Source organism: Cydia amplana, chromosome Z (assembly GCF_948474715.1).
Source record: "Cydia amplana chromosome Z, ilCydAmpl1.1, whole genome shotgun sequence".
Classification (NCBI taxonomy): domain Eukaryota; kingdom Metazoa; phylum Arthropoda; class Insecta; order Lepidoptera; family Tortricidae; genus Cydia; species Cydia amplana.
Window position 1 is genome coordinate 2,448,662 of NC_086096.1, and position 12,069 is coordinate 2,460,730.

General features: G+C 39.0%; 1 protein-coding gene and 1 long non-coding RNA gene across 3 annotated transcripts in view; one reads left to right on the forward strand and one right to left on the reverse strand.

Annotated features, from left to right (window-relative positions):
- LOC134660882 (adenylate cyclase type 6-like) overlaps positions 1 to 12,069 on the forward strand; it is a 284,528-nt gene that overhangs the window by 244,014 nt on the left and 28,445 nt on the right. The window lies entirely within an intron of this gene.
- The window catches only part of LOC134660963 (uncharacterized), a 230,232-nt gene that overhangs the window by 176,218 nt on the left and 41,945 nt on the right, over positions 1 to 12,069 (reverse strand). The gene's annotated exons all lie outside the window — the stretch shown is intronic.

Consider the following 12,069-nt stretch of genomic DNA (forward strand, 5'->3'; position numbering starts at 1 on the left):
GTATGGGAAGGTGAAATTCGGCCGAGCTTGCTGGGGACTTGAGACTGCTGATTAGTTAGTCGCATTGTGAGTAGGGAGTGTTCCCGGTAGCGGTTTTCTACACAAATACAGTACCGGAACCGGGAATTCCCGGTTCTCGCCATACAAAATCACTATCGGGAGCATTCCCTGATTGTGAGCATCCTAAAAGGGGGTAGTTTTTATATTTAACTTTTACACTGTGTAATCAAATACCATGAACTATTTTAGACGGAAACCCGACTACTCACGGACAAACGACGACGTTTATGAATAACGCCATATATATCTGTAAAAACATGGACAGTTTTGTAGTTTGTACATTTGCGTTTAGTGCCAAATGTGTGAACTAGCACTAAACACTAATGAAGCCCCAAAGTGTAGGCTAGCCACACTAACCCCGCCACACGATTGCCTAATTAGAAAGAGTATAAATGGGTACAGAAGCCCACAACTAAATTATGAAGAAATTGAAAACTTCCATCGTAAATATTACAAAATCCGCCCCCGAAACCCTAAAAAAGCGCGTTTTACATCCATAAATAGCTTGCAAATTGCCAAGTAATGATACCTTTGTGATGTCGGTCACAAAGGGGGTGTATTACGGCCCCCGGAGGCCAATTCGAACGCGAACCTGACACCAAACCGATAAAATGACAGCTGTCATTCGCGCGGGCGTCTCGCTTAACACACTTGTAGGTACTTACGGACAAATCAGGACTCCTAGTGTAAATTTCATTCGATAGCACGACGAGCGTTCGCGTTTGCGTATGTCTATTTTTGTATGGGATTTTGAACAGCGTCAAGCGGGACGTTTTGTAAACTCATAATCCTATACAAAATGACACTTAACGCAAACGCCGCGCGTCGTGTCACGCCATCGAATGAAAACGTTAGGGGTACAGAAATAAAATTGCTTGTGTAGTAATCTGCCACTCTTCGTAAACACTTCAAAATGCGTTGTCTATTATATACTCTGTGGTAATCGCCATAATTTCAAAACACGAATTCACTTGATACCGTAGCCCACAAGAGACTCTCCGGAACTCAATCTAACTTGCTCTAATTGCGTTATCCTGTCCCACTCTAACGTCGTGCTGGTGACAAGGACGATACATATTGCTAGAGTTACCTAGCGATGGCGATGACTATGTGAGGTCAAGAGGTTGTCTTGTTAGACACAAATCAGATTAGGTATGTTGGTCTCCCAGTGTGCTTAGGGTTACCAGACGTCAGGAATTTTAGTGAATTAACAATATGTAGGTACCTAAAAAGGAACATTATACAAATTTACTTATCTAGCATACATAGATATCGCATACGACTACATCCCCCGTCGCCCGCCGATACGAGCGTCAGGAATTTTTTTAGCAACTCAGGAATTTTGTCTGGAAATTCCAAATTTGGATCTGGTAACCCTAAGTGTGCTCCACATTTTGGAATACTGACTGACTATAGTGGGATTATTCGTATTTGCGTTATTTGACACGTGACTCACAACAGCAATACAACGTAAAATGTCTTGCTCATCGAAATCACAAAGGAAGACAATTGCACTGCGAACGTTTACGTTCTATGTCTTTAGTTTTTAAATTTAGGGTTGGCCGGACACCACCGTTATGAATCGGTAGTCGTCTAAGTAAATCGATATAAATTTTTCATTTTAGGTCGCAACAATTCAATTCAATTCAATGTTTTATTTATAAAATATACATTTTACACGTCAACTTTTTAAACATTATTAAATCTAGGTAAATTATGTTATAAATCATTCATATTACAATAGTTATTCGATATTTTTTAACAAAGCATTATTAAATTTACTATAGGTATCCTCTTAGTATTATTTATTAACCATATAATTCTAGCTTTATTTAAATCTCTAATAAAAATTCATTAAACGTCACAATTCGATACCTCAGTCTAGGTGCCATCCAATCTTAATCGCTTGCTGTGACAGTCGATTTGGGTTAGTTACATCTCTATAAACGTCAGTCATAATGTGTCAAATAACGCAAATAAGAATGCACAAGGTATAAGTAGATTCTTTCTGGCCATAACATAAACTTGGTTAAGCAAATCTTGTCAGTAGAAAAACGCGGCTGAAAAATCGCGGGTTAGCAACACTACGTTTGAATTGTTGTGGAACTGTTTTGTTTACATTTCATCGTTGTTCGATGTACATTGCTGCTTTTTGTTCGTTTCCTTAGGGGTACCATACTTTAGTTTGCTTTACATTGCTACTGACATAACCGGCTTGACTGACTATAGTGTCTCTACCTACCGTAAAATCAGGTAACTTTAGTCCACAACTTACAACAAATATTCCAAATTCAAGTTCCAGTAAAATATGTATAGGTAAATATTTTTCAAATTATATTGAGTATTATAATATAACTAGCGACCCGCCCCGGCTTCGCGCGGGTTAACAAATTATACATAAACCTTCCTCTTGAATCACTCTATCTATTAAAAACCGCATGTATCCCTTGCGTAGTTTTGAAGATCTAAGCATACATAGGGACAGACAGACAGCGAGAAGCGACTATGTTTTATACTATGTAGTGAAGTGTCATTCTATGGAACTTGCTAACTATGTACTTACTTAAACAAAAGTTACTATGGCGGTTTGTTTACATAGTTAGCAAGTTCCATAGAATGACACTTTAAAAAGAACATTAGTGTATCTAAGCTCCTAAATAAATGTAACGAGTACAAATCAAAAACTGGACCATAGTTGTACTTATCCTTTAAACTTCCTCTTTTTCATACAAAATAAATATTGCCTTCAATGTACGCTGACATTAGTGTGTTTGACGTTGCTTGTCACGCTTTAAACACAACAAAATTTGCAATACATTGCGTCTCAGAATGAACTTTAAAGTGTACTTAATAAAAATCAAAACATGAGTTATTTTCAAAAGTTGCTGAACAAATGTTGGTCAGTTTGAGGAGTACAGCCTACAGTTTAATTTATTGCTCCTGTTACAGGAAACAACCTGTATACCTACCTGAGTTTACGGTATATATTTTTCCTATTACTTACTAGTGAAATATTCAAAAACCCGGTTCTTATATTCTCGTAAACTTATTCCGTGGGTACGGAGTGGAAGATTTCATATTTAAAATTGCATTCTCATTTTATTTAAATTTTCCTTCAGCGCTCGTATTATTGTCGGTTCCCGACTGATATTTGTTGTGAAGTTGATGGAAATATACAATGTAACATTACTTCTACTTTACAAGCAAGAGAATAATAATAATTGAGTATTTGTAACACATCACTACACATATATTGATGTAATCTAACACGATTTTAAAGCGATAGAGTGCGTGCTCAGATATTTTAGGGCACCTCGGCCGCTCCGATATATTTGATGGCGACTGTACGATGCGCACCAGGTGCTCCGAGTATCCCAGTAGCTAAAAGCCCAAAACCATTTATTCAAAAGTGACAGTGTTAATACCGGCGAAACTTTTACCGATCTCACAGACTTCTTTGACTGGGCTAAACCCCTTTATTGATACAAACCGGGCGGACTTGATTAAAACTGCGAGCCCTTGCCATTCTTGCCAAAGGGACATCTATAATTCAGTGCCTCACTTAGTCTCTTACAATGGCGCTTACATTAAACATTGACAGAGACATGCGAATAATAAGGACTGCCGTTCATGGGTGAATCAACTTTTTTTGTCACTCGTTGCCATGGTTACGTTCTCCTGGGTCAGTCTTTCAAACATGATTTTTATGCAATTAAATTCACCAAACACGTTTTTGTGATACTTATAAACCCATTCAATTGAGGGTCGTCTACCAAGCGCGTCAGAAGAAGGTGATGTCAATGTCTTCTAACACACTATGCTACTATTGTCTCTTGGCTAACTGGACAGAATAACAACAAGAAATAGTTGATAAACAAAGGGTTAAGATTCGTCAATCCCGAATGGTACTGTACGTTTTCTGTTATATTGGTGAGTGATAGTGAAGTCTTGTATAGTACAAAATTCCATTTATTTCGCTCTTATCTTCAGATTTTAATAATATAACAATAATAGATTTAAAAAAAAAGTACGTACAGTCAAGGTATAAAATATCGATAAAGATATCGACGTCGACGTTTTAAAAACGGCCAATAAAAATTCCAAAATTTGGTTGGCAACTTGTTTTGCTCGTAACTCTTCTAATAATTAAAAGAATCGATAAAAGTCAACGAAAGGGCTTAGCTGTGTTTAATATATATCAAATTGTGCAAAAATATATTGTATAATGTTAAACCCGGGAGAAAAATGGGTACCACCTAGGTACCTACCGTAAAACCACCCAACTAATATAGTCCAAAACTACAACTATTGTCCAAAATTTCAACACTTAATAAAATTAATTACCAATACCAATGTTATTATTATACTATTGTATTATTTATGAAACTTATGTTGCCTGAGAACTAAGTAGACCTAATTCAAACAAAAGTTACATACATTTAAACCAAGATGTTGTTTATGTTGAAATTCTCTTTGCTTCTGGAATAAAGTTGGGTGATATTACGGTACTACGTTTGTATGGAGAGGCAGTCTTTCTTATTAACTAGTCTTTGACACTGAAACATGGCATAGAGTGCCTTCGACTCGACATCACAGGAATAGAAGCGAATCATAACATTTAAGGGAATTTATTAATAACTTACTTACTTACTTATAAATTTAATATTTATAGCCGACTTTTGTGCAGTCAGCAGCAACAGTTGCTAAGCGGGCGACGTGTTCAAAATAATCTTGACGCGACTTTATTGTTAAGAGAATAAAGCTGTGTGCAGACGGGCTGGGCAAATCGACCGATTTTAATCACCAATCACCAATTTAAGATTTATGGTGATATATAAGCCCTCTAAGTTAAAAAAATGCTCCAAAACGAAAATACTATCGGCCATAATCGGTGGTCGAATTCGGCTAGCCAAATTGGCGTTTGCGTCCGTATGTCCTGATATGATTGGACAATTTTATCAGATAGGCGAAAAATTCTTTCGTCTGGACTCCACTTAAGAGCGCGCCAAGGTTATTAATGAACACCTCGCCTAGGGTTACCAGATGACAGGAATTTTCCTGACATGTCAGGAATTTTGGCCTTTTGTCAGGAATGGGGACGGAACACGAAAATGTCAGGAATTTTTTGAATTCATAGACTATATTATAAAGTACCTTTTTATTTACTTAAATTAATCAATTAATCAAAAACATTGTAAAAAAAGAATAAATGAGATCCAACAACTTATCAATAACTTCATAATTATTAATTAACAAATCTGTAATCAAGCATACATATACATGACGCGCGCGGCTCGGCTCAATGGATGGCCATCGCTAACGGCTAGAGACAGCCCCCCCCCCCCTCGGAAATCAGGAATTTTGTCAGGAAATTCTAAATTTGTATCTGGTAACCCTAGCCTCGCCCGATTAGCAACTTCAGCTGCTGACTGTACAAAAGTACAGTACCCCGCCCATAGCTTTGATAATACCCAATTAATTCCCGTTATTAAATTGTGGTTGGTTAATTAACAATAGCGTTAGCAAAGGTCTGTTTTTAACCGGAGAAATATAAGTAAAGAAATAGTGGTAACTCTATACCATCAGTTTTCGTACCAAAACGCGAGTTGGTAGAAAGTTGGAAGAATAGAAAAAACCGGCCAAGTGCGAGTCGGACTCGCGCACGGAGGGTTCCGCACCATCAACAAAAAATAGAGCAAAACAAGCAAAAAAACGGTCACCCATCCAAGTACTGACCCCGCCCGACGTTGCTTAACTTCGGTCAAAAATCACGTTTGTTGTATGGGAGCCCCACTTAAATCTTTATTTTATTCTGTTTTTAGTATTTGTTGTTATAGCGGCAACAGAAACTTCAACTGTCTAGCTATCACGGTTCGTGAGATACAGCCTGGTGACAGACGGACGGACGGACGGACGGACGGATGGACGGACAGCGGAGTCTTAGTAATAGGGTCCCGTTTTTACCCTTTGGGTACGGAACCCTAAAAATTAACGATAAACGAATAAATACGCCGGATGTCTTAGTGAAATCCTCTCTACGCTCTTCATACTTCATACCTATTCGGGGCGATAGCATTATGTTCACTCGTCTGAACCAATTGACATTCACCTTTAATATAAGATTCTCGATGCATTCCTGCTTTAGAATGCAAGGAGTCTATTCGAACTTTGCGATTTACTTAATTTGATCTTTTTTTGACATCGCTAGTTCGGGATTCGTCTCGCTCGCCTCCTTTCCCAACTAATAAAATGTTATACATTCGAAAGTAGGTACCTATTTAAGATTTGAGGAGTTCCCTCGACACCTCATGGACTACATTTTTATAACTAAGTTTTTAAGACGAAAATGGGACCATTCTAGAAGTATGTAACATATAAGTACATTTTAATAAATAAAATATTGTTTCGTAACGGTTGAGAAATGATAGAGTTCTGGAGAAATAAACATTTAAAAAACCGGACAATTGTGAGTTGGACTCGCCCACCGAGGGTTCCGTACTTTTTAGTATTTGTTGTTATGACGGCAACAGAAATGGGCTTTGTCTAAAATAAATATCGAAAACCCGATTCTTTCAAATCTGGACATTCTTGGGCTCATTCTACTGAGAATCGACAGCACTCTCCATCCTACCATTAAAAAAAGATGTCCCAAAATGTCCATTCCATTACGTCACGTTTTTAGTATGAGAAAAATGTTCACTTGTATGTGTAACGTGACGTAGTGGAATGTACAATTTTCATACAAAATTTTGGGACAATTTTTTTTTATCACTAGGATTGAATATGCTAGTGATTCTGAGTTGAAGGAACCCAAAAACACCAGGATCTGACAGAAACGGGTTTTCAATATTTATTTTAGAAAACGCCCAAATACCTACATCATCTGTGAAAATTTCAACTGTTAGATACATCCTGGTGACAGACAGACGGACAGTGGAGTCTTAGTAATAGGGTTCCGTTTTTACCATTTGGGTACCTACGGATCCCTAAAAAACATACAACCGAATTGAGAACCTCCCACTTTTGGAATTTTGAAGTCTATTAAAAACATATAAAGATCGTCATCAGGCGCTTACCATAACGCGGGTTGAATGCTTGTTTTCCACCGACGTGGTATAAAAAAGCAGCTGTTAGTCCATGTGATATCATGTTGAGATCAATTTTCAAAGTTGTAATGCCGCCCCAGCCTGTACAGACATCATGCTTTCAGTGTCCGGACAATGCCATTCAGCGCATTGCTGTTACCGTTGTGTTGTGCAGGCTCGAGTCTTTCGGGTCTTTTAGACTCTATTTAGTTTACAATCGTCGTGTTTTAAGTGGCCCAGTGACAATGCCTTTCAGTGCACTGCTGTAGTGTTGTGCAGACTCGAGTCTTTCGGAACTTTTGGACTCGACTTAGTTTACAGTCGTCATGTTTTGAGTGTCCCGGGGACAGTGCCATTCAGTGCATGGCTGTATTGTTGTGCAGATTCGAGTCTTTCGGGTCTTTAAGACTCTTTAGTTTACAGTCGTCAACTCGTCATGTTTTGAGTGTCCCGGTGACAATGCCTTTCAGTGCACTGCTGGAGTGTTGTGCAGACTCGAGTCTCTGGTCTTTCGGACCCGATTTAGTTTTTGAACTTTGTCATGTATAGGCAGTGAACTGTACAGGGTATTTGACTGTATTTAAAATAAATTATTTTACACCATGCATGAAATAAAGGAGCAGAATATTAATAGAGAAACGTAGACAGAAGTTTCGTTTAGACAAAATTTATTAAACTATTAAAAAGAGTAGGTTATTTGATTATGACGTCACATGCTAATGTTTCATATAGATTCCATAGTAGCGAAATTATTCGGAGGCCCGAGTCTTTTCGAGTTGTGCTAAGTTTTTTAAGCTTTGACTCTCATAAAAATACTCGAGTACTTCAAATTTAGACTCAAAAGAATCGATTATTTACAAACACTAGTACCAACCCTAGCCATGCCGCGTCACTTAAGAAATGACGGGAAGGAGCCGCTTTCGACACGGTTGGCTGGATTTTAATGTGTATCGACACGGGGGCCTGCGGTGCATTCACTCCCACCCCTCCCTCATCCCCACCCACAGGCCAATTCGAACGTGCTCTTAACATCAAAACGATATTTTTATCATGTTGAAATCATGTCAGTTAGGTGTCATTCGCATCTTCCGTCGCAAGTTTTACGCGACGCGTTTTTAGTCCCTTCTAATAACCTAGTTTAAGGCTACGTTTCCACCGGCGATGTGTAAGGTAGCTGAGCGGTGCGAGGATGTGTAGTGGATTCTTAGCAAATAACGCTGCGTCTTACGTAAGCGAACAACTCGCGAACGCGAAGCGGCGCGGCGCGACGGGCCCACGGCGTGAATTCGCCCACGTAGACACTTCTATAAGCTGTGTCCAGAGTCCAGACAAAACATTTTTTTGCCAATCTGATGAAATTGTCCGATCAAATCAGACCGTGCGAACGCAAATGCCAATTTGGCTCGCCGAATTCGACCGCCGATTATGACCGATATTACCGATAAAATGGGGTGCGGACGCAAGAGTACCAATTTGTGACGCGAGCTATTTTCGTTATGGAGCATTTTTTTAACTTAGATCAAATATCATCATAAATCTTAAATTGATGTTTTAATTGGAGATTGACGTCAATTATTTTCCTGATCAAATCGGTCGATTTGCCCAGCTCGCCAATCCTTTGATACCTATAGAAGTGTCTATAGGTATCAAAGGATTGATTTAATCCGCGCCGCAACGCTTCGCTTCGCGTTCGCGTGTTGTTCGCCTACGTAGTAGTTTTTCGCTCGCGGCCATATCTAATACCTCGCGAGTCTCGCAACACATCTTCTTTTCAATTTGTATTTCTATTTCCACTTGACCGTGAGGAGGAAAGGAAGTAAATGAAGTGTTTCTATTGGTTCATGACAAACATACTCGTATCCCTCGCTACGCATCCTCTCGGCAACATATCTCTACTTCGAAATATGTTTACCCGAATGTTTCATTTGTCGAATTTTCATTTGACCGAACACGTTTTTTTTTCAAAAACCGTCAAATAATCCAAATATTTATCCTTATCTTGTATAAACCATTTAGTTAGGTTAGATTGGTGACTCTTCTAAACATTCAACGGTTTTCAGAAAAAACGCCTTCGGTCGCATAGTATCGGGCAAATAATGTTTCGAAGTTGCGATAGTTAACTTCCGTTTCCTTCCGGAAGCCGCCATTGTCAAGCCGGAGACGGATAGTATCTCGATCCGTGTTCGCTTTTTGTTCCGGCTTTGTCCTGTCGGCTTCGATTATGGTGATTAGATCGATTAGTGGGGTTTGTTCGCCGTTGTTTCACAAGTTTACTAACAGAACCCCTAGTGTAAATTACATTCGATAGCGTGACGAGCGTTCGCGTTTGCATTATGTCTATTTTTGTATAGGGTTTAGAACAGCGCGCCAAGCGGGACGTTTTGGAAACTCAAAATCTCATTCAAAGTTACACTTAACGCAAACGCGTACGTCACGTCACGCTATCGAATGAAATTTACACTAGGGATTCAGTCAGACTATATATGCATGTCAACTGGCAAATAACTGACGTCGAATAGCCGTCAGCATTTGTCGCAGTTGTTCACATATCCACATAACACGCTAGTCTGAAACGTTCTAAGTATGGAAACAATTTCGGATGCGGGTCTGCTATAGGCAGAGAGCTGAATGGTAAAATATCACGGTAGTTTCATGTGAAAAATTAGGTACTTTAAGTAGGTACCTACTCAGTTTGTAACGTAGAAAAGTCAATTCAGACTTACATTTTGACATCAAAATGATATCTAAATGTTGTCCGTCGCCTGTGCTTTTCGCTCGTACTCAATGCATATGGCGCAAAAGAGACTAAGTATAATTTATATTTATCATTTTGATGTCAAAATGTAGGTTTGAATTGGTATTATATATTTGAACTCTTGCTCAACATCATTAAGAAAAGGAAAACAGCCTATCTGGGTAGAAATTAAAAATACGACTTATTCCAGACAATTATCGAGGGAAAGTATGAGGGAAAAAGAGGGAGAGGTAGACCTAGAAATAAATGGATAGATAACATTAAAGACTGGACGCATACAAAAGACGCAGCCACCCTCAAGAGATTGGCAAAGACCAGAGAGCTGAATGCCATGCTGACCGCCGACGCCCATTAGACTGGGCATGGCACCAGAAGAAGAAGATTTTAACTCTGGTAACATCATATTGTTTAGGATCACCCCACATCTGGCGTCTTTCGAGCGTCGGCGTCGGTCAGCGCTATGGAAAAAGACGTCGCTGCGCAGATGCATCGACGTCGCGTCGACGTTGCGTCGAGCAGGGCCATAGAGTTGTAGACGCCGACGAGACGCCGACGCTCGAGAGACGCTAGATGTGGGGTGGCCCTTAAACTTGTACTTTCGGTAAATAATTCGGCAAATGTCAAATGAAAATCTGATTCTAAATATACATAACCATATTTTTCAATATACTCCCCCCCTATGTTCATACACGTAAAAGATCGATCAATTATTTTTTTTAATCCTGCATAAAAATATTTTTTATCTTTGGTGTAAAAATGCTCCTCCACTGCCGCCTTCAATGCTTCATCATCGGAAAATTTATTTCCACGCAGATCCTTTTTAAGATTGGGGAACAAAAAGAAGTCGCTGGGGGCTAAGTCCGGACTATACGGTGGGTGAGTAACAGTTTCAAACCCACATTCAACAATAGCTGCCTTGGCAATATGAGCAGTATGGATGAGGGCGTTATCATGCAGAAGCATAACACCTTTGGTTAACTTTCCTCGCCTCTTTTCTTTGATTGCATCCTTTAATTGACGTAGAATGTTAGCTCGTACTGTCCTGTGATATTTACACCTTTTTCTTTATAATCGATCAGTAATACTCCTTCACAATCCCAAAATATCGTGGCCATGACCTTGCCAGCTGAAGGGATGACCTTGAACTTCTTGGGATGAGCTGAACCCTTAATGTGCCACTGCATGGACTCTTGTTTACTCTCTGGGTCATAATGATGAACCCAGGTTTCATCTCCAGTAACTATTCTTTGCAGCACCTCATCAGGATTTTCACCGCACAGGTCAATAAAATCGGAACAACAAGCTACACGCATGTCTTTTTGAAGCCGAGTCAGCATTCGCGGAACCCATCTTGCACTTACTTTTGACATATTAAGATGGTCATGGATAATATCATGTACGGTACCAATAGAGAGATTGGTTACTTGTGCTATAGATTTTACCTTCACTCGACCATCTTCCAATATAAGTTTTTCCACTTTATCAATATTTTCTTGTGAAGTAGCTACTACAGGCCGGCCAGGTCTAGGGTCGTCTTCAACACTCTCCCTTCCACGTTTAAACTCGTTTGACCACTTTTGAATGGTAGATAAAGAAGGAGCAGACTCACGGTAAACACAATTCATTTCCTCTTTTATGGTTTTTTGATTTTTACCCTGTTTTGTCAAGAATTTTATCACGCATCGATGTTCTAATTTAGTTAACATTGTCAATTCCCACATGATGTTCATGTTTGTTCAGCAATTGCAGAAAAACAAAAGAACATCTCGCTTCGAATTATACTTTTTTTTAATGTCAATGAATAAACCTTAGCGGCCAGTAACGAAAGAAATTTTAGAAGAGGTTGTAAGATATCAATACCGAGAATATTTTGAACGCCCCTCGTACCTGTGGTAGGTGTAGGCATAAATATATGACTCGCTTTAATAGCTTCGTAACATTTGTAAAGAAACCGGTTTCTAATAATTTTCCGGATAAAATCTTGTTCTTGAGCATTTTCAGAAAAAAGTGTAAGTACCAATTAGTTTTTTTTTCGAAAAACCATTAACTTTTACTCAGAATCGCGAGGACTATCAATACCTACAAAGAGTAAAAAAGTCTCCGAAGAAAATTGTCGGTATTGTGATGCATTTCCACATACCTACATTTTATATGCACCGACACAAAGCT